Raw genomic sequence first — 20,739 nt, 5'->3', positions numbered from 1 at the left:
AACTGGCTGGAGGCCTGCTCACAGGTTGGCTGTGCTGAGTTTTTCCGGGGAAGCCACCTGCTGGGGTGTCTGCCAGACCTGCTGGAAACCACCTGCAAGGGTACTGCCAAAACTGGCTGGGGTGGATGCCCTGGGAATTGCACATGCTGCTGAGTGCTGCAGAAGGCTGGCAAGAGCACACCCTGTAGGAGAGAAGCCCATCCTTTTGCACAACCCCTGAAGTACCCTGGTACCCTCACCCAACAAAGCCTAATCCTATATCAGCTGGCAAAGGAGAGACATTTACCAAGCCCAGCTCCAGTATCACAGAGGAGGGCGAGGAAGGCTGGCTTTGCAGCTGGGAGGGAACACACTGGTACCCAGCACAGTCTTTAAGTCTAGCAACTCACTTGTCTCTTTAGTGCTGGGAAGTTTTCTCATACAGATTGAACATCCTTAATCTGAAATCAGAAATGCTCCAAGATCTGAAACTTTTTGAGTGGTGATGTGATACTCAAAGGAAATTATCATTAGAGCACTTCCGATTTTGGATTTTCAGATTAGGGATGCTCAACCAGGAAGTATGATGCAGTTATTCCAAAATCCAAAAAAAATCTGAAATCTGAAATACTTCTCATCCCAAGCATTTCCAATAAGGGATACTCAACCTGTATTATTTCTTTGATAATTTCCTCCTATTTTTCCCCCACTTTTCTATGGTTTCTAGAACTTCTGTTAGTCAAACGTTAGTCTTCCTGGATTAGCCTCTAGCCTTTTATCTTTTCTTTGATTTTTCATGTCATTATTCTTTTGCTCTGTGTTCTGAGAGACTTCTTTAACTTTATCTTTTTACTCTTCTACTGAAGGTTTTATTGGGTGATCATCTTTTAAAATTCCATTAGCTCTTTTTTGTTTTCACATTGTATATTTTTCATAGCATTCTGCACTATTCTTCTTTTATAGTTGCGTGTTTTGTGATTATATTCACCTTCCAGTAATGTGTCAAAATCTTTTGTTTTCTGGTGACTGATTTTTCTCTTCACTAGTGTAAGTTTACACATTTTTCTAAAGTTATTTTTACCATCATTTTAATAGGCCAGACTACCTGAGTTTAAATCACAGCTCTGATATTTCCTAGCTGTGTGACTATTTTAAGCCTTCATTTTCTCATCCATAAAATGAGGATGATAAAAGTGACCTATGTCATAAGGGTTATGAGAATAAGTGAAATAATTTATGAAAAGTACTAGACACAGTGCCTGGCATGTGCTTACTGCTTTAAAGATAGCTTTAGCTATTATGATCTGTAAACATGCCACGTTATTTTAAACTGATTATAATCCATTTAATTATTATTTAACAGCACTGATCTGTAAAGTGCTGTTTCTTTGGTAATTCTCCTACTGCTGCTATTGCTGCCACTATTGTCACTACTACCAACCACACATACCTTCAAACAAGCAGTTGTAGGAATTAGCAGAATTTAGTTTAAATGCAAAATTAATGGCATGAAATTTGGAGACATTTAAATTTTTCTTTTGTTGGATTTTTTCTTGCCACTTTTTAAATTTTGAAAATGTTTAAACCAATAGAATAGTGAGGAGAGTCTGCAGCTATCTCCCTCTGCCTTTTTTCTATAGGGACACCAGGGACTAAAGCGAGCCCATCCAGATAATTCAGGAAAATTTCCTTATCTCAAAATTTTTAGCTCTTTCACATCTGCAAAGTCTGCGATATGAGATAACATCCACAGGTTCCCAGGGATTAGAATATGGGTATCTTTTTGGGGTCTGTTATTCAGCCAACCATACATATCTTTTCCCTTTGACTATGAATATTTATGCAGCCTATGTTACCAAAAATCTCTTTGGGAAAGTTGCAAATTGAAGGAGGAAATGGTCCCCTAAATCTTTCCTTTAATTACCAATATCCAGAGATAAAGAACTTCTGACACTTCAAGGTTTATTACATTATACATATTCAAAAATATAATTGTGAAGCTCGAATTCTTAGTCTATTTACACTTCAAAAGTTATTAATACCTTATTTTAAAAATTGGTACCAAATGTACATGGTTTAAACAGATTCATTGCAAGTATCTCAATCTAGTGCATAAGTGAGGGGTCAGTTTTTTAATTGCCCCTTTAAATGTATTAATATTAAAAGTTAAAGTAGTCCACCCTTGCTCTACCCCTCAGGACTCTGGAGTGCATGTCATCTGTGCATGTCTTTTGGTTTCAGAGGTTAGGTCTTGAGTCACTCTGGGTTATCTTTGGGGATGGAGGGAAGAATCCAAGGGGCAGTGAAATTAACAGGCACCCGAATGGCCAGCACATGGTCACATGTGGCCGTCAGTTTCACCAGTCAGTGATTATCTTGGTTGTGAATGAAATGAACAATTTGGGGAAAATGATCAATAACCCGAGAAATTAAATTTTAAACGGAATTTGGTGAACAAATAATGAAGACCTACTTTGCACGGGGACCTATGTTAGATGCTTTGGGAGAGTAAAAAGAAAAAATTAAAGAGCATGAGAAAGGAAAAGTAATTCCTGCTGGTGAGAGAGGCCTGGTATGGACATTTCAAAAGTATTGTAGAGCAACACATTTCATGTCATATTTTGGTGCCTGCTCGGTTACTGGGAGAACACACACACACACACACACACACACACACACAGAAAATGCTATGGATTTAGGAACCCGCGTGAGTGCTACAAACTTGGAAAACTTAACGGGAGGACACGATGTGGCTGAGAGAAGAGAGGTAGCAGTTTGAGGGTTGTAGGCAGGGGAGCCTCACCTGAGGGCGCAGGAAGTACCAGTGAACTTGGACGTTAATCAACAGGCAGTTCAAGGACCCACCTGGCAGTTACCTCAGCAGAGAACTTTGCCCACAGGGCACCTTCCCGGGCTGGTTTCCCAGGGCCACTGCGGAGTCCCCGACGGGATTGGGAACAGCCCACACTGCAGGGCACCCTCCCCACGGGTGAGTCCTGGGCTTCCCTGTAGATGGATGATGCTTCCTTCTGGCCCTGGGAGGCCACTGGTGTGTGGACCCTTCCCTTAGCAGAGGTCACCTGCTGCTTCCACGTGTCCACGCCCCCATGCTGGGCCCTTTGTTCAGAGCCCAGGCTGCTGCGGCATAGTCGGAGCACTGGCTGACAGGGGCCTGTGTTCTGTCCTCCTCCCTCTCTGCTTCACTTGTCACTGATGCACCGAGCATGAGTGGGGAGCCGAGCGCACTTGGGTGGAAGATACAATGTTCTAGGGGGAGGTTTCTGGCACCAGATGGCAGAGATGACAAAAGGCCTGGCGGTGCCTTTGCAGTAGGGACAGCCTGGGAAGGGGACGTGCACCAAGTGCTCAGCCTCTGGTCTCTGACCCTGTGGCGGCCCAACTTACCCTAAGTCCAGTTAAACAACTTATCCCAGAGATACTTTAAAATACCAACAGAAAAACATAAAAATGGAGGAACTACCCTGAATCTGTCTCAGAACTTTTTTTGTTCTGTTTTTATCATACAAAAACCAAGCTCCCTCTTTCTCCTGTATTAAAAATAGGTGCCTATAGATTCCTTCACATCACACCTTAGCCTATACTCGGCCTCTTCACAGTTTTGAACTATTCTTGATTAGGATCCTAAGATCCAAGGTGGGTTCTTTTCTTACAGCAAAGTGAAAAGAAATAAGATTGATTCATTTAACGAATGTTTATTTGTGAGGCAGTCTGTCACATTCTGTTAGAATCTGCGCCAGGTACCGATATCAGTGAGTCCCCCATTCCTCTTCTGCCAGAGCTCGGAGTTGACCACAGGAGGCAAATGCACAAGAAAGCAAGGTGTCCGCGATGGGCCAGTGTGGGGGTGTGGACCAGGAACCGGGCAGCTCAGGGGACAGCTCCACGAGGACGGGTCCTGTCTGGTGAGCAGATTAGTCCAGAGATGCTTCGAATTCATCAAAGGTCAAAGGTCTACGAGCTGTTTGTTTAGGGATCGTTTTCAGGGTCTCCGTCATACGTTTTGAACAGATGGCTGTTAAGGTTGCCCAAGTACACAGAACCTTGCCTTTCTTATGAAATGGAATAACTTTACTGATACTTCCCACCACGGTCTGAGAAACCTCCGTGACATGTGGTCTGAGCCAGCGTCCTGATGTCAGCCACTGCTTCGCTCAGTGTCGGGGTATCTGAGTGAGCGCAGGAGCACAGCCTGCCACACGGCTGCGGGGTGCTCTCCGGAGTTGTCATCTCACGCAGACTCCAGCCGGGAGGTCAGTGTTAATGGTTTCCAGCTCGGATCTGATAGGACATGTAAATGCCACAGGACGACTTCCAGTCATACCGCTGGGTGTGGGATTTTCTTTTTCCCTTGCATTAGTTTTTTAATCATGATGGAATATTTGTTTAAAAAGTGGCACCTACTCTGTCCTTTATGAGGTTTTATCATGGGGCAGTGCATTGTGACACATTTTTAGGGCTCTTTATTTTTTTTAACCTGCGACCATATCCTATCTGACATGAGATAATTTGTTAAAAATATTTTACTTGATCTTCCAAATTTATTGGAAGTCCAGCCACAAAAGATAACTTGTAGCCTTATAATTAAACCATTTACTTGCAAGATTTCAAGTATTAAGTTGGAATAATTTTCTGCAACACGTGTAACTATTTTATGAATGTATTTGTGATGAATTATTTCCTGTAAAAATGAGGACTCTTGTTTTAATAGGCAATGGTATTAGATACAAATTTTTTTATTTTCCTATTTTTTTAAAAAAGCACTTAGTTTCTGGAGGAAACTTGGGTGTTATACATCTCTCTACCCTCCCCAAGTAGCTTAAGCAAAACATGGAATTTGTTGATTCAGATAGTAGGAAAATCCAAGGATAAAACTGGCTTCGGATGAAGCTCTAGTGCCCTTTGGGCTTTGCCTCATTCTCTGGTGCTGGATGGGCTGGAGAGATGGCTGCTGGAGGCTCTTGGGCTTCAACCCCAAGGGGAAGACGAGAGACCCTCTTTCTTCTAGTGCGACTAAGTGGAGTCCCTTTGAAGGAATCTCTGCCTGGGGCCGGCGCCCACTGCTGTGGCAGAGGAGTGGGTACCACGCAAGCCCATCCCTGCAGTGAGTGCTGGAGGGAACATGGCCGTGGGAGGAAGAATTTCCAAATGAAAACGAGTATAAGGCGGACAGAAACCACGCGTGCCGCTGTTGCAGGCGGTGTGGTCCTTGCGCATGCGCACACCGCAGCCCTGCAGGGCTGGCGGGTGGGGGCGAGGCCAGCCCACCCATGCGGCACCTTGTGTGCTGCCTCCTCCTGATAATGATCAGGCCAGTTCCGGGCTAAGGGAAGTGCTTCTCAAACTTTTTTTTTTTTAAGTACCCGAATAGCCAGGAAGAATGCACTGGAGCTGGCAGGTGAGGGGCAGGGGGGAGAAAGCGCCAGTCCTGGCTCACAGGAAGAATTTCGTCACCGCTTTGGAAGCTAAGGGAGGGGATTCCCTTAGGGGGACACCCAGATTTCTTCCTGTGACATTTTCAGGCTCCTGTGGGGAAACGATTTTGGAAGTGCATCTTTTTGTCGGGAGGGTGTACTTAGATCACCTGGTCCGTCGGAGTGTTTGCAGGGAAGTACCCACCAGTTTGTCGGGGAAGAGCAGGGCTAATGATGACCTCTACTTGCCGTGCGTTTCCGACACGCATGAACGCAGGTCGCGTCTCCACCGTCCCACGAGCACCTTCTTCATGCAGCTCTCAGGCTGGCGCTGCGTCTCAGCGGTTGTGTCCCGCGCAGAGCGGTGACTGTTCTGCCGGGTCCCTGGGGCACGCTCGGTCCTGGCGAAGCTCTGCTAGAGACGCCTACGTTTTGAGCCCATCTTTAGTTTAGGTGAAATCATTTACTTCATCTACGTTTTTACTCTGTAGTGTATCATTTTTTTACTTTTAGAAGAAAAATAGCAATTCTGCCCTGAGTTTGGAAACCTCCTTTCCCTGGTAAGCCCCGGCCCATGAACGAGAGTAGGCTTTTAAAATCACTTTCTAGCTCCTTACAAATTTGTCGAGAGGGAGGGTTTAGAATCCAAACCACTGTTCAGTCTGTTTGGTTTTCTTCACGGCCATTTTCCCAGCCCATAAATGCCCCGAGGAAGTTGTGTGGTTGACCTCGCTCAAGGCCGGGGAATCACCGGCGTCTTCGGTCGCCCGAGCCCTGGACCTGCGCCGGCCTCGCGCAGCCCTGCTCGGACACGCGGCCGTCTGGCCTCCCGGCCTGTGCACCGCGCCCGCCGGTGCTGGTCGCCAGAGTCCAGCAAATCTTGCTGGAAAAGAGCTTTGCTAGTCAGGTTGGCCTCGCCGTGTCCTGAGCTGTCATTAAAAATAAAGCGACTGCACCGCAGTTGTTCAGTTATTAAAATCCATCCTTTTATTCCACTACTGGTTGTGAGCCAGCCTGTCGCCCAGTTGTTCAGAGTTGTCTTTTGCGCACGTTGGGAGACGCAGTTTCACAGTGTCATCTGATGCGGGTGCTTTGCGCAGCCAGCGTCTCCGTCTGCTGGAAACAGGTGCGGCCGCGTAGTTGCAGAGCTGCACCGCACTGTCGCCTGCTGCCTGTCGTTTTTCTGTCTAGATTTTGAAACGACACTTGAAGAAAACAGCTTTGACTTTATAAGAGTGTTTTTCTCATTGTCTATATCTAGTACCTAGACTTCTTTTTAGATACAAAAAAGGCAAAAGACAATTTATTTTGCCTCAAAATTTGTCTTTTTTTTTTTTTTTTTGGAGCGAGAAGGTTCATGCAGCAGGATTTGCTCACAGGAGACATCAAGGTCAGTCAATCCCCCAAACTACCAATTAGTATTTTAAATAAGCAGCAAGTACTTTGGGGTTTGCTTCTGTTTCTGGCTGCTGAAGCCCTCGTGTTTGCAGGTCTGCGCTCCTGGTCTGTCTTCATTGCTGCGGACCCAGGGCCTCTCCTGACCTCTACCAGAAATTGCTCTCTAAACCTGCAGTTCCCAACCCCCAGGCCATAGACCGGTACCAGGCGGTGGCCTGTTAGGGACCAGGCCTCAGAGCTCTGCCCCACCCTCCACACCCCTCCAGGGGACTCAGGAACCCAGGGACAGCACAGCAGGAGGTGAGAGGCAGGTGAGCAAGCAAAGCTTCATCTGTGTTTACAGCCGCTCCCCGTGGCTCACATGACTGCCTGAGCCCTGCCTCCCCGTCCATGGAAAAATAGTCTTCCCTAAAACCAGTCCCCGATGCCAAAAATGTTGGCGACCACTGCTCTATGTCCTGGAACCCCAGTTGACTAGAGTTCCCTAATCTCTGCCGTCAGAAGTACCTTGCACCATGTGGGGCATGGAGAGATAGCAGCCTCTCTCCCTTCAGCCACGTTTCTTCCGGGATCCACAGCTTCTGCGAAACACCCGGTTCCATATGCTTCTGTCTCTGCAGCTGTTTAGTCCAAATGGGTCACAGCGCATCAGCCTCTCATCTGGAGCTCCCCCCCACCCCACCCCCGTTTCCAAATTCTTCTTCAGTTTTCCTTTTCCCCTTTGGTTATATTAAGAGAGCATTAAATTGTATTTGGGGAAATACTGCTGATACTACTGTGCTAACAACAGCATATTAATTTTTTATTCCCCTCTTTGTTTCTATCTTTGCCAGTCCAGCGTGAGTCTGGGGCGGGGTCTGTCTGGGGTGGCACAGGACGGATGCTGTGTCCCTGCGGGGCCTCATGGGACTGCTCAGCCCATCACAGACCTAGAAAGCTGGAATTCCAATTTCACCTCTCTCTCTCTCTCTCTTTCCCCTTCTCCCTCTCTCTCCATCCATCCATCTCAGTTACGTGTGGCTTAGGGCAAAACATTCCATCTCTTATGCTTGCCTCTTAAATGGGGAACATGATTCAATGATGAATGAAGATTTGGTTCATGTTGCTAATGAACTTTTATAGGCCAAGCACATGTATTTCCACGCTTATTTCAGTAACAGCTACTGGCGTCCTGGCTTTTCTCATATTTGAAGAAGGCATTAATATTCAAGAACAATGCTTTGGGGACGGTTTCTAGGCAAGGGGTGAGTGCTGGCATTCGTGGGCGTCTGGTGCACGTGCAGTTGTGGTGAACACAGCAGCTCGGCTCTGAGTGCAGCGGACCTGGCATCTGCCCTGCCCTCCAGGGACAGCCCTGCCAGCCTTGCCCTTCCACGCTCCTGCATGACTCGAGTTCTGCCAGGTGCTCAGACCTCTCCTGCTTCTCCAGGTTTCTGTAGGAGGATACTGCCCTTTCAGTAAGAAACTTAAAATTTTTATTTGAAGAAGCAGCCAGTGAGAATGTGTTTGGTGATGTCTTCTCAACTGAAATCTTTGCTATGTATACATGTGTGTGTTGAGGCACAGGGAGAGAATCTCCTTCCTCTTCCCGCCCTGCCTTTCCTTGGCTCTCCCAGCCCCCAAATAAATACATGGAACAGAGGTCCTTTACTGTCCTGCTTGAGGATACGGACTCTGGGGCCGCCCTGACCGATTGGAATCCTAACTTGGCTCTGACACCTGCACAAGTTGCTTAAGTGTTCTGGGTCTCAGTTTCCTGATCTGGAAAATGGGAACAAGGACAGTTCTCACCTCATAGGATTATGATGGGGATTAAAGGAGTCACCCTGTAGAAAACGCTTAAAGTGCAGGGCACTTCATAAGGGCTACATCAGTGTTAGTGATCATTAAACAAAAACCATGGGGGTCGTATCTATTCTGGAGTAGTTGTTAGAAAAGAGAATTTTGGACTGCTGCATTCTGAAGTATTACTTTTTCTATATATTCGCAGTAATATAAATAAATTCCTAGTCACAGTTTTGGGTGGAAAGGATCAGCTCTAATTAAAGCAATCATCTAACGTAGCCCCCTCAAGGTTCAGAAAAAGTAGAAAGTTATCCTATTCTGTGTGATACAGGAAAAATAATAATAATAGAAACCTGAACACCTTGTGTGTGCCAAACACTGTGCTGCATGCCTGACACCGATTATCTCACTTAAGGCTTTTTAGACTCTTATGAGTTTGTTTCTATACCCATTTTACAGAAATGTAAAGAGATTTGGTTACAAAACTCCCCCGAATTAGGAAGTAGCTGAATCTCTTGGATTCCTGAGCCCACCTGCTCATACCTGGGTGGAATGTTCTCTGCTTTATACAGTGATCACGTCATCTCTTATGGTTGATAGCCGGTCTAGTGATGTATTTCCTTTTAAAGACAGTTTTAATGTTGTGTCAGTTTGTCAAAAATGCTGAGTCAAATTCACGAGTTTCCTATGGTGATGACGTTTTGTGGCATGGAAAGCTCCTGTTTGTAAATGAGCTGAGGTTCTTCACCGGGGTGGATGGTAGCCGTCCTCACGTTCCAGTTGGTTCCTGGCCAACCCCTTCCTGATGCTTATGAATTTCATTCCAGGAAGGGGACAAGGGCAGAGTAGCTCCTCTGCTCTACGTAGCGTGAGTCTCAAGTATTTGAAAGGGTGATTCTGAGCTTATTTTTCTTCTTGTTCTTAGACAACAGCAGTGAGGTAATTCAAGTGTCTACCTACACCAGGGTGTAGCAGGTATTCCATAATCTTTGCTATTCAGCCTCTGGTGACCAGGGCTAGCTGGGGCCTCTGTTGTCCTGGAAATCTGGAAGGAACTATTAGTCATGTCGTAATCCTGAGCTGTAAATTCACACTTATTTGAGAGATAAGCAAATTTGGCAGAAAGACTGAGTCAATAATCTTGGTCTTGACCTCAGAGACAGGATTAATAAACACACTGAATCATACATTATTTATTATTTTGGGCACAGAAACTGGAAAGTCTCCAATAAATAAACCTCTAAAAGTTATTTATTAGCTCACATACTTTAAAATGGTTCATCATTGATCACTTAGACTCCTAACGCTGTTACAGATTGAAAAGTAAAAGAAAAAATACCTTTCTACCCTAGAACATTGCGGTTTTATTCAATGGAAAAAATATTCTTTTACTCTTCTTATTCTTCTAGAAGAAAATGTTCTACTGAATAATTGATGCTTCTAAAATGAAGCCTCATATTTTTATGATACTAGACTAGCTTTCCTTATATAAATGGACATGAGACAGCCGTGGATATTAACTATTTTCATATGATAAACATTTTGAACATAGGAAAAGTCAGCCAACTTCATTGTTCTCAGGTGAAGTACAGAACGACAGATAATTGCATGATGGAACTAATCACAATATGCAGATCATTAACTATTAAACAATCATAGGAAGGTTTTCCCATGGTCCATGTAAAATAGGATGTTAAACCTGGAAACTTAATTATGTAATTCAGGGTGATAAATACATTATTATACTTTTACATTTTTTAAAAGGATTGAGACAAATACAGTCACTTGTGATTTTGTAACCTTTGTTTTTATTTCGTATAAACTAAAATATAAAGTGCATGATTTTTGATAACAGGGGGACAAATGCAGACGTGGTGTCCCTGGTATTGCATATTTTGGATCTGAAGTTCCTGTTTCTAAAATGTATGCTTGGCTCGAAATGATATAAATACCCCCTACATTACTGATTTATACTTTAAGAAATTCTTTCTGAAGATTCTACAGCAGGTCCTTGTTATCCGAGGATAATTAGAAGCAGAAAAAGGCCATTTAAAGTGAATCCACCTAAATGGGGACCAAAATTGCATAATATTAATATAATGGGGAAAAAAAGCTTTGAGACTTTATCTTGAAAAAAATAAACTAAAAATTATGAAAATGAGTCTGTCTTAGATTATATTTAGCAAAATTTAGATAATTGTGATGACCATGGCTGGCTCGTAGAATGAACAATATAAAAATCAAGTGTTGATTGTTTTGGGAAGAGTAACATTTTTGGATGAAATTAGATAATTTTACATTGTACTAATTTTAATACCACATTTGACATTTATATCACATCATAAAGATAACCAGTGTTTAAGTGTTTAAAAAATATTCCAGGTCTTGGTCATTTTCCTTTGATTTCCTTTTAGATTCTTTAATACTAAAAAATCACTTTTGAAATCCCTATCTTGTCACCAACTTTTAACATTTGTTTTAAATGATAGTTTCCTAATCAAATCCTCAGTCCCCACTTGCCGTTGTTTTACCTGTTATTGAGTAAAATCTCTAATGTCATTTTGATTAACTTCATAAAATTTTGTATTTGGGGGCAAGATTTGCAGTTTTGCCTTGTGGTAGAAGTACATGATTTTGGGAGAGGTACAAGCCACTCACAGACAGAGTCAGGCGTAGACACTGGCTTTGAACAAGGATGGATTTTTTGAGTAGGGACTCCAGTGATAAAATGGTTGGTATTAGGAGACAGTTCAGTGTTTTAAAGGTGTGCTTCCCTGGGGGATTTGGATAATGAATGGTCAGATAGTATGGACCCCTGATTTATTTGTGTGAACGTACTGCAGTGTGCACTATGAAAAAGAAATGGTCTCAGTTCTGCCAGCAAATAGTTGGATGATCCCAGAGCAATCACTTCCTTTTGGCATAAATTGACTTATCTGTGAAACGGAAAGGTTGAGCTAATGTCCATTCTAGCCATAACATTCTGTGATTCTAAAGCATTGGGTATCTTTAAGCCTGGCAAGAGCTACATCATTCTGTTTTTCCAGATTCTGAGAATTTAGCAGACATTGACCAACTCCCTCTTTAGTTTATTTGCACTATATGTTTGTGTTGTATAATTTCAGTAGCTTCATGTAGCTTCAGCCGTATGTAACGATGCTTTTGGTAAAGTTGTAATCAGCACGTTGGTGCAATTTCAAATTCTGCTCTTTTTCACTAGTGTGATCTCATGAGTGTTTGCATATATATTGCAATCTTAGTATCTTTCTCTGTTACACATTTATCTTTTTTAATGGCTGATGGGCCATTGAGGAAATGTGTTTTAACATACTTAAATATATCCTGACCACCGGGCAACAGAGCGTCTCCATACTTGAAAGCTTTTGGGGTTTTTTTTGGCCATGTCACCCTAGACATCTTTGTAGGCAGACATTTTTTTTAAGAGTGTCTCGCACATGTAGCACAGTTGTGTGCATTTTAGTTCATAAATGCCTTTTGTCACTGCTACAAACAGGAAGAAAACTAAGGCAAAACGCCCAGCTAAGTGAAGCAAGAGGAAGAACAAAGGAAAATTGCAAGAACGTTCACTTTTGCAGCTGCCAAGCAGGGCAAATAGAGGTTCTGGCAGAGTCTGGTGTTAAATGACAAAGGAGGCCAGGAACAGGGCAGAAATCCAGGTGTTGTTCTGAATGGCATCTTCAGATGTGTGGCTGCCCCTGCCATGCGACACCTGGCATTTGATCACCTGGGAGTGACCTTTGCCTTCTGTCATGGCACTGGCCAGAGCAGGGGTCTCATCGGGAGAACAAAGCCATCACTCATCCCCGAGGGGAGACAGTGGGGGCTTAGCTGAGATCACAGCCATAGAGCATCTGCAGACTGAACTAGTTAATGCTGCGTTGTTAAAAACTACAGCACTTTTCATTTTTATTCAGGATCTTAGAAATTTTCAGTGTACCCTTAGGGAAAAATAGTTTGTTCAGCCATTATAATTAGCTTTGCTACCTCCTACCCAGATAAAGGAAGTGTAATTGTCACTTTCCCCTTCTTACTTGGTGATATCTCCTTTGGTTGGTGGATGTCACTGCTGCCTTTGCACATGTCAGTGAACTGTTTGCACCACTAGTTTCATGTGGCTTGCCGCGGTATGGAGTGGTTATTGGGCAAGAGAGGGAAAGGTGCACTGCTGAAACCGGGGGTGACTTGGCTGTTTGCAGCAGGTAATGGCAAGGCTGGGCTAAAGTGGATTCAATTAAGGCAACTTGAATCATGATTTAAATGACCAGGTAGAAGCTGGCACAGGGCCAGGAGTTCAAGGCTGCAGTGATCCCCCACTGCACTCAGCCTGGGAGACAGAGCCAGACCCCGTCTCCTAAAAAAAAGTAAAAAAATAAATAACCAAGTAAAAAAAAAAACTAGAGAATTATAGGAACTATGTTGATTCCAAGTTCTACTCTTCTAGGTCATATGAGGAATATTGATAAAGTAGAAGGTTGTCCAGTATTTTCACAGGTTACGTGTAAACTAATTCATTCCATCTCACATATGTATATATTGCTCAGCTTTGGAAATTACATCCTATAACTTTTAAAAACTCTTTTTTCCCCTAGATTCTACCTATATTGGAGATCAGTTGTTTCCCATGAAGACATGGTGAATTCTCTTTTGAGTTTCGACTAACAGAATAAAAGGTAAATATTGATGATTTCAGAATGTGTTAGTAATACCGCATGGAGGTCAGTTGCAATAGCAGCAAACAAACAAAAACCCAAGAGTTTTAGATATTTACTCTTTAAAAAAATGGTACTATTCTGATTTAGTTACATGTGAGATGGATTTTTTTTTAGTAAAAACTTAACATATTTTTCTTAATTAAGCTTTTCAGGTAGGTGTGTACCTGAGGATGAAGGTGTTACCTGTCTTAGCAGTTGACTCCCTTTCTTGCACTGTGTTCCTGGGCCTGATTTCTCTGCTTGTTGTGCATGACATCTTCACATTTATAGAGAGTATGTGAGCACTTCCAAGACATAAGCTATAATAAGGCAGCTAAAGCGTTCGGACTCATTTTAATCACATAGATGGTGGACAAAACTTAATAACCAGCCACCTGCACCCCTTCCCCCAGGCCCAGCCCATTTAAGCCCAGGGATAAGTGATGGCTCAACTTGACAAGACCAGTCCTTCTTTATCCCCGGAAGCATTCTCCTCTGCTGACCACCTGGTCCTGCAGCTGCTTGTCCTCTCCTGGCCAGAATCCCTTACCTGTGTACAGTCAGCTCCTCTGGTTCCCAAAACTCTCAACCAAAAGTTCAGACTCACCATAAGCTACCTATTGTGACCCAAAGATTGCCTTTCTAAAATCTGTTCATGACATTTTGTTCTTGAATTTCATTCCTGCTCTTCCTTTCTCCAAGTATCAACTTATTTTTTTCTGTCTTCAAGTTGCTTTGCCTAATGATTGGATATATAGTTACAAAGAAACCATATTTAAATTCATATTGATCTACTTTCTTAGGCAAATTGGTCCTAGGGCCAGTGAGTTGAGGACACAGTGAAACAGATTTGAATCCAGCATAAGGAGAGTTTTTTAAACATCTGAGTGTCTAATGAGCAGGTTGCCCAGCTTGGAGGAAGCTCTCCATTGATGGAGATATTTCTATAGGAATTTCATGCCTGTCTGACCAGGATGCTGCAGTGGAGGGGTCTCCCTGGATTGGAAAGAGGCCAAACTAAATCTTTCTAGGTCCATTTTAACCAAAAGGAATCCTACTTCTATAATATCTCAATTGATGGCCCGAAGGAAACAAAGGTTTTGTTTGTTTGTTTGTTTTATTATTTATTTATTTTTTTTAAGAGACAAGCTCTCCTTCTGTTGCCCAGGCTGGAGTGCAGTGGCATCACTGTAGCTCACTGCAACCTCCAACTCCTGGGCTCAAGCAATCCTCCTGCCCCAGCCTTCCCAGTAGCTGGGACTACAGGCATGTGCCCCCAAGCCTGGCTAATTTTATTTTAAAAAAATATTTTGTAGAGATAGGGTCTTGCTGTGTTGCCCAGGCTGGTCCTGGCCCTGAGCAATCCTCCTGCCTTGGCCTCCCAAAGTGCTGGGATTACAGATGTGAGCCACCACACCTGGTCCAGAAGCAAAAGTTTTTGGTTTTTATTTTCACACATTTTAAAAATGACCCAGAGACGTTCAACTCATTTATTATACTTGTAATTTGTGGTGCCTTTGTCAAGCTTTGGGGTGACTTTATTTAAACCTTCATTCTTAAGCAGATTCCCTAACTAGCTTGCTCGTGGGGGGCCGTGGGGGGTGGGGGATGATCTTGTGCACTTGCTGTGCATCTGTGGGTGCACAGAGGGTTCTTTGGGCGGAAGGAGCCCCAAGTGCGTGGGGAGTACAGCCTGGCACAGGCAGAGGGGGGCTGTGCTTGGCTGTCAGTGAGTCAGGGTCAGTGACAGCCCGAGGGAGAAAAGGCGACAACGCATGTCTGAAGCACCCATGTCTGAAGCACGTGTGTGCGTTTTGCCAGGTTGGGAGGGGGACACTGCCCGGAGTCCACGGTAAGCCTGACGGTAGGAGAGTCTTCACACGACCTCGAGCTCCACTGCTCGGCTGCCCTGGGACCTCCAGTGTCTGTCCCCATGGCCATGTGTCCCTGTTAACCATTCTGTGGGAACCACATGAGAACAGCCACTGAACGTGAGGCAGAGCACAGTGTTTTTTGAGAATTTTGAATATCCTCTGACCATCACTGTGCATAACAGGTACTTGGACCTATAAAGGCATATTTGAGATTTTACAAAATTTTTCTACCCCTCTTTCTTTATGAAGGCTCTGTCATTCTAGGAAGAAGTATTTTCTCCTTCCTCCTAAGTGCCACATCACTTGTCCTCCTCTTGTGTCACTGGTTTGGTTCCTTTTACAACTTACGTGCAGCAAAGTTCTCTCCTCACTGATCTCTAGAATGTGAGCTGGGGGGGGGGGGGTGGGATGGAAAGGACCTCTCTGTTTCGTTTGCTGCTTTACACCAGGCATCGGGAGAGCCGTCGGGTACGTGGAAGGTGCTCGATAAACAGTTACTTAAGGAGGTAGCAAAGCACCTCTCTGATTAAACCGGAAGTTCCTTGCGGAGGGACCAGTCCCTCCATCCCCGTCGGCCCTGGCCATGGGTCTGGGGTGCGCCCGCCGGGCTGCTCCCTCCGCAGGGGGAGGAGGGCTGTGGGGCGGGGACTGCGGTGACCACAGGCTGAGTCTGGCGCGACGGCACGGAGGATTCCTCCCTGATGCCTACCCATGACGCGCAAGCCCAGGCCCAGCCCCGTGTCCCTGCCGGGCCTTCGCACTGGCGTGTGCACCGGCCCCACCCAGGAAACAGGGGCAGGAAGGGCGTGAGCCGCTGGCTGCGGCCACCGAGGCTTCCCCAGGCAGGTCTGGGAGGAAGTGTGTGTGGCAAGTCACAAGGAGGCAAAGGCGCGTCCCTGAGTGCGGTGAAGGTGGCCCTCAGGTGCCTGCGCAGGCCGGAGGCCGCCTCTGCTGGAACACGCGGACCCCGCGGGCCGGGCAAGGGCGCTGCGCAGTGGGGCCGCGGCGCGCACAGGTGCGGGTCTGGCTGCAGGGAGAGCCTGCCTCTAGCGATGCCGCTGACCTGATGCGTGTTTGAGCCGGTGTCCCGAGGGGAAGTGCGGGTTTGGGGCTTCCCTTCCCAGGAGACCGGAGCAGGAGGGAGGCACGCAGGCTTTTCCACGGCCTCTCTGCTAAGCGAGTTTATCTGGAAAGGAAATTTTAGGTACAAGGATTTTAAGGCACAATAATAGTTGCCTTGTCAGCTGATAAATAATTTTGAGATTATCAAGAGGATGTTAATTTAATGAAACAATGGAAGTCGTCCATGTTTTTGTCTTCTCCTCCTTCTCCTCCTCCTCCTCCTCCTCTCTCCTCTCTGTCTCCCTCTCTCTCTCTCTCTCTCTTTCTCTCTCTCTCTCTCTCTCTCTCTCTCTCTCTCTCTCTCTCTCTCTCTCACACACACACACACACACACACACACACACCATTCTGTCTTTAGACATTTGCGTGTCTTTGCAGGCCGGGCTTTGTGCTGAGCCTGCTAGAGCCTGTCTGTCACAGCAGTCCCTCAGGCTCTCACTCGCTGTGCCACGGACTCCTCCCCTCCCTTGTCCCGTCTCGCTTTCCCACCCGTCCTCTGTGGCTCATACTCTCCTCCCATGATTCCGTTCTGTGCCACCCTTCCCAGTTTTACCAAAGTCCTGTTCCTTGCACTGCCAATTGCAAACGCAGTCCCTTGGTGACAACTTTCCTGCCCTTGTCTCCACAGGGAACTCACCTCCTTTTGCCCCGCAGTGCTCTGAGGTCTTCCCTTGACCTTGGCCACCTCCTGCCCCCAGGGCCAGCTGCTGGTGACACAAGCTCAGCGTGTGCTGCCCATGCATGCCTGCACTTTCTTCCTTCTCCCAGCCTCCCCTGTGCCAGCTATTCCTGGTTTGCACTAAACTCCGTCACCTTTCTTAAATGCACCTTTCTCTTACAGTGTAAATCTCTGGCTGTAGGCCCAGGGCTAGAGTCCAGAGTCTCAGCACGGGCACTGGGGCCCTTCTGGTGCAGCTGCCCATCCCCCAGCCCCTCCCCTGTGCCACCTTCTCGTCAGGTGTACTTAACGATCAGCTTTGTGAAAATCCCAGGCTCAGCATCAACATTATAGCCTTGCTGTTCCTACTACCTGGACTCCCCTTCCCCTTCCTTCTCAACTGGCTCGATCTGACTGGTCACTAAAGATGTCATTCAGGTGCCTCCTCCAAGAAGCCAGGTGGGTCAGGTGCACCTGTTGGTGGGTGGACACAATTGCCAGGGCATGCGCCAGACTGTGTGTTTGAGATGCGAGTGGGCTTCTGTGAGGGTGAGGCTGGACGCCTGGCCTCTGGCATCCTATTAGACATGACAGTGTTTAGAAGGTGGTCAGCCTTCCCATCATTCGTCTCCAGACTTTCCAGTCTATGCTCAGTGCTTTTGTGTCGGGTTACTGTTTTGCTAACAAAATACTTAATGAAGAAGTTCCATCTGATGCAGAGGGGACAGGGGCATGTGGATTGAAGTCGTCGCTGTTTCTTAAAGGATGGCTTTGGTGGCTTTATTCACTGCTTTTCTTCTCGAGGATTTGCCATATGCATTTCCCACCTCGTTGGAGAATTTAGTAAAAGCTGATGCAGCAAGTTAGACCCATTGCCTACAAAGCGCTATGAACCCAGGTGTTTTTAATTTTATACATGGGCTGCTGTAGGAAAACCAATGCCAGGAGCTGGTCCTGCATTCAGCTGAGATCAACTCAGGGGTCCCCTGATCCCCAAATGAGAGAGAAGAGCCGTAGCAGACTCAGAGGGCAAGGGCACTGGGGTTTCAGTATCCTCCAAACCTCTTCGGGCTTCTACTGCGTCCGCTTGTTTCTTTTTGGACAAAAGCTTATTCCCCGTACTCAAGGCTAATTTGTAGCATTGTGCTGAACATCACTCCTCCCGGGCTTCCTCCAACACGCAGGTGTCATCACAGATGCGGGGCCCTGGCAAGATTCTAGAGCCCTTGTCTTTCAGGTACAGTGCAGCTGAGGATGCTGGCTTCGCTACTATTAACAGAAGGACGGTGGTAAGTGACTTTCTAGTGACATTAACCGTCTTACACAGCATTTCTCCACCCTGGGCGGAAGGCGCCTAGGCAGGGTGATCGCTGGGGTGTCTTCGCACTTGAACGCTCTGGGCTCTGATTGGCGGTAGGACATTAAGATGTGAGGAGTGAAGCCGGGAACGTCGAACACGTTGAATGAGCTTCTGACGTGGTGTACACGGGGCTCGGATGGAAAGGGTCATCCTTCTCTCTCTTTCCTCATGGAATTGGGAGTCTGACAGTAAGTGGCCATGAAACTGTGACCCAGGTGTCACTCGGCATTCGGGGATGGGCCTATGTCTCCTAGCGGGACTTTTCTTTGGCCTGAGGATGTTGGCAGCGTGAGCCGGCGCAGAGGAGCAGGAGAAATGGGAACTGCCCAGCATCCTTCCCCACCCTGTGCTGGGAGCAGTACGTGGGGTGGAAGTGAAAGCGTTAGGTGGGGATGCGTCTTTGTGGCATCTGAATTCCTGGTGAGGGGTGAGGGGTGTCAGTGGAGCTAAGGGCAGAAAGGGAAGGAGGAGAATTTTCCAAAATGGGCCACCTGGGATGTTCACATGGAGACAGATTCAACACAGTTCAATCCCTGTAGTTATTCTTCTTTCCTTATGTTTATATTTTTTAATTTGAAATTTTTAAAATGATCACAACTAAATAGCAATGATTAAACAAACCCTCAGCTGATCAAGGTACTTTGTCAACCTTTAGTCTGAAATGATCTCCAGTCTAGCAGACAGATGGGTTCTGATGACCTGGGAGGACCTCTGTGTCACCAAGGCTAATTCTAGACGGATGCTTCCGAGACCCAAGGGTCACAGCCGTGTGCCAGTGGGAAAAGAGCTGGAAAATCTGCTCCATTCAGCCAAATGGGCATCGCCTCCTCGTTGAATGCCAGCTTAAATGTAGCCCCAAGTATTGCCAAAGGTTGTTGTCAAAAACAAAAAGAGCTGGCTCTAATTCCCCCAAACTGGTGTCCAGCTTGGTGTTGCAAGAGCCAGCTGCTCCGGCCCCCCAGGTGATATCTCAGGGCCCAGAGTAACCTCTCCTGCCCAGGTGGGGCCAGCCAAACCCTTTGGTTTTTTACTCACCTTTGATGAGAGGAAATCTCACCGGACTCTGTGTACAGTCTCAGAAATAGCTCTGTCTCTATCATTGTGGTCATAGACCACCTTATAAGCTCTGCGTTGGTGTTAAGCTGACTGGCATTTACTAAGCGTCCATGCTTAGCAAGTTAAACAGTCTTTGCCCTCAAGGACTTTTATCACACACATGCGCATGTGTGCACCCACACGCCTCTGTCCTTTGAACTTAAAAACAGAAGCATTAATGACTACACACACACACACACACACACACACACACACACACACACACACACACACACATGTTTAGGTGACTCAGAGAGGCAGCACAGCAATGGGACGTTAAAGACTAATCTTCAAGATAGTAAATCTTTGTGTGACTCTTGGGCAAGGGGGTTATATATCTCTCTAGAATGGAGGTAAGGGCCGGGTTTTTCCATTTGGAGGGTGAATGGGTGGGAGAAAAGTCATGGTTTTGTTCTTAGAACAGTTGAGGGCGAGAGTCTAACATGGTGTGATGAGCAGGAGATGGCGGCCTGCTGGGTGGGCTGGTGGGAGCACAGAGGGATGCTTTGTGAGGTGCTGGGGTCTGCCCAGTAGGGGCAACACCTAGCAGAGGGGGGCTGGTTTCCAGCAGGGGTGGCGTGCCAGGTTTCACACTGGGGTCACATGTGTGCACTGGGCTCATGGGCCTGACTGTTACAAAGATGTGTGTGGTAGAAAGAGTCATGCCTCCCCCACGCCCAAAGATGCCCACATCCCCGGAAGCTGTGAATATGTTAAGTGACGTGGCAAACAGGAATTAAGGTTGCTAGTCAGCTGTCCTTGCGGTGGGGAGATCACCCTGGATTATCCGAGTGGGACCAGCGTGATTGCAAAGGTCCTCGGAGTGAGTCAGGAGCACCAGTGTCAGAGTGATGCCATGTGATGCAGTCTCCGTGGCCCTCCGTGGCGATGCCGCCTTCAAGGTGCAGGAAGAGGCCACAAGCCAGGGAATGAAGGTGGTGTCTAGAAGCTGGAAAAGCAAGAAAGTGGAGTCCCCCCGAGCCCCAGAGGGGCTGTGGCCCCACCAACTCCAGCCAGTAAAACCCACCTCAGACTTCTCACCCCTGGGACTGTGAGACAATAAATTTGTGTTGTTTCAAGCCACCGAATGTGTAGTAATTTGTTTTATGCTGTAGTAAACGGCGTAAAATCCACTGTGGAGACCTATCTCTGTTTTGGAAATGTGAGACCCTCTTCATTATTTATGGAATATAATATAATGGAATTTGTGGAATATAAATAACTCAAAGAAGAACCTTGTCAAAATTAGTTCTGAAATTTTTTCCTAAGCTAATTTATTTCACTGGAGTAGGACCAGGAAATTTATTCCTTCCCTATTGTGTTC

The 20,739-nt window shown here is 46.1% G+C and overlaps 1 long non-coding RNA gene across 4 annotated transcripts in view; it reads left to right on the top strand.

The window, feature by feature from the left end:
• Positions 1-20,739, top strand: part of LOC123624769 — a 55,937-nt gene that overhangs the window by 23,166 nt on the left and 12,032 nt on the right. For all 4 annotated transcript variants that reach the window (XR_006730202.1, XR_006730206.1, XR_006730204.1 and 1 more), the window contains exon 2: positions 13,205-13,285. This is a non-coding gene — a long non-coding RNA (uncharacterized LOC123624769). The remainder of the gene's footprint in view (positions 1-13,204; positions 13,286-20,739) is intronic.

This window comes from Lemur catta, chromosome 1 (assembly GCF_020740605.2).
Source record: "Lemur catta isolate mLemCat1 chromosome 1, mLemCat1.pri, whole genome shotgun sequence".
Taxonomy (NCBI): Eukaryota; Metazoa; Chordata; class Mammalia; order Primates; family Lemuridae; genus Lemur; species Lemur catta.
This window is presented reverse-complemented; position numbering and strand designations above follow the sequence as displayed.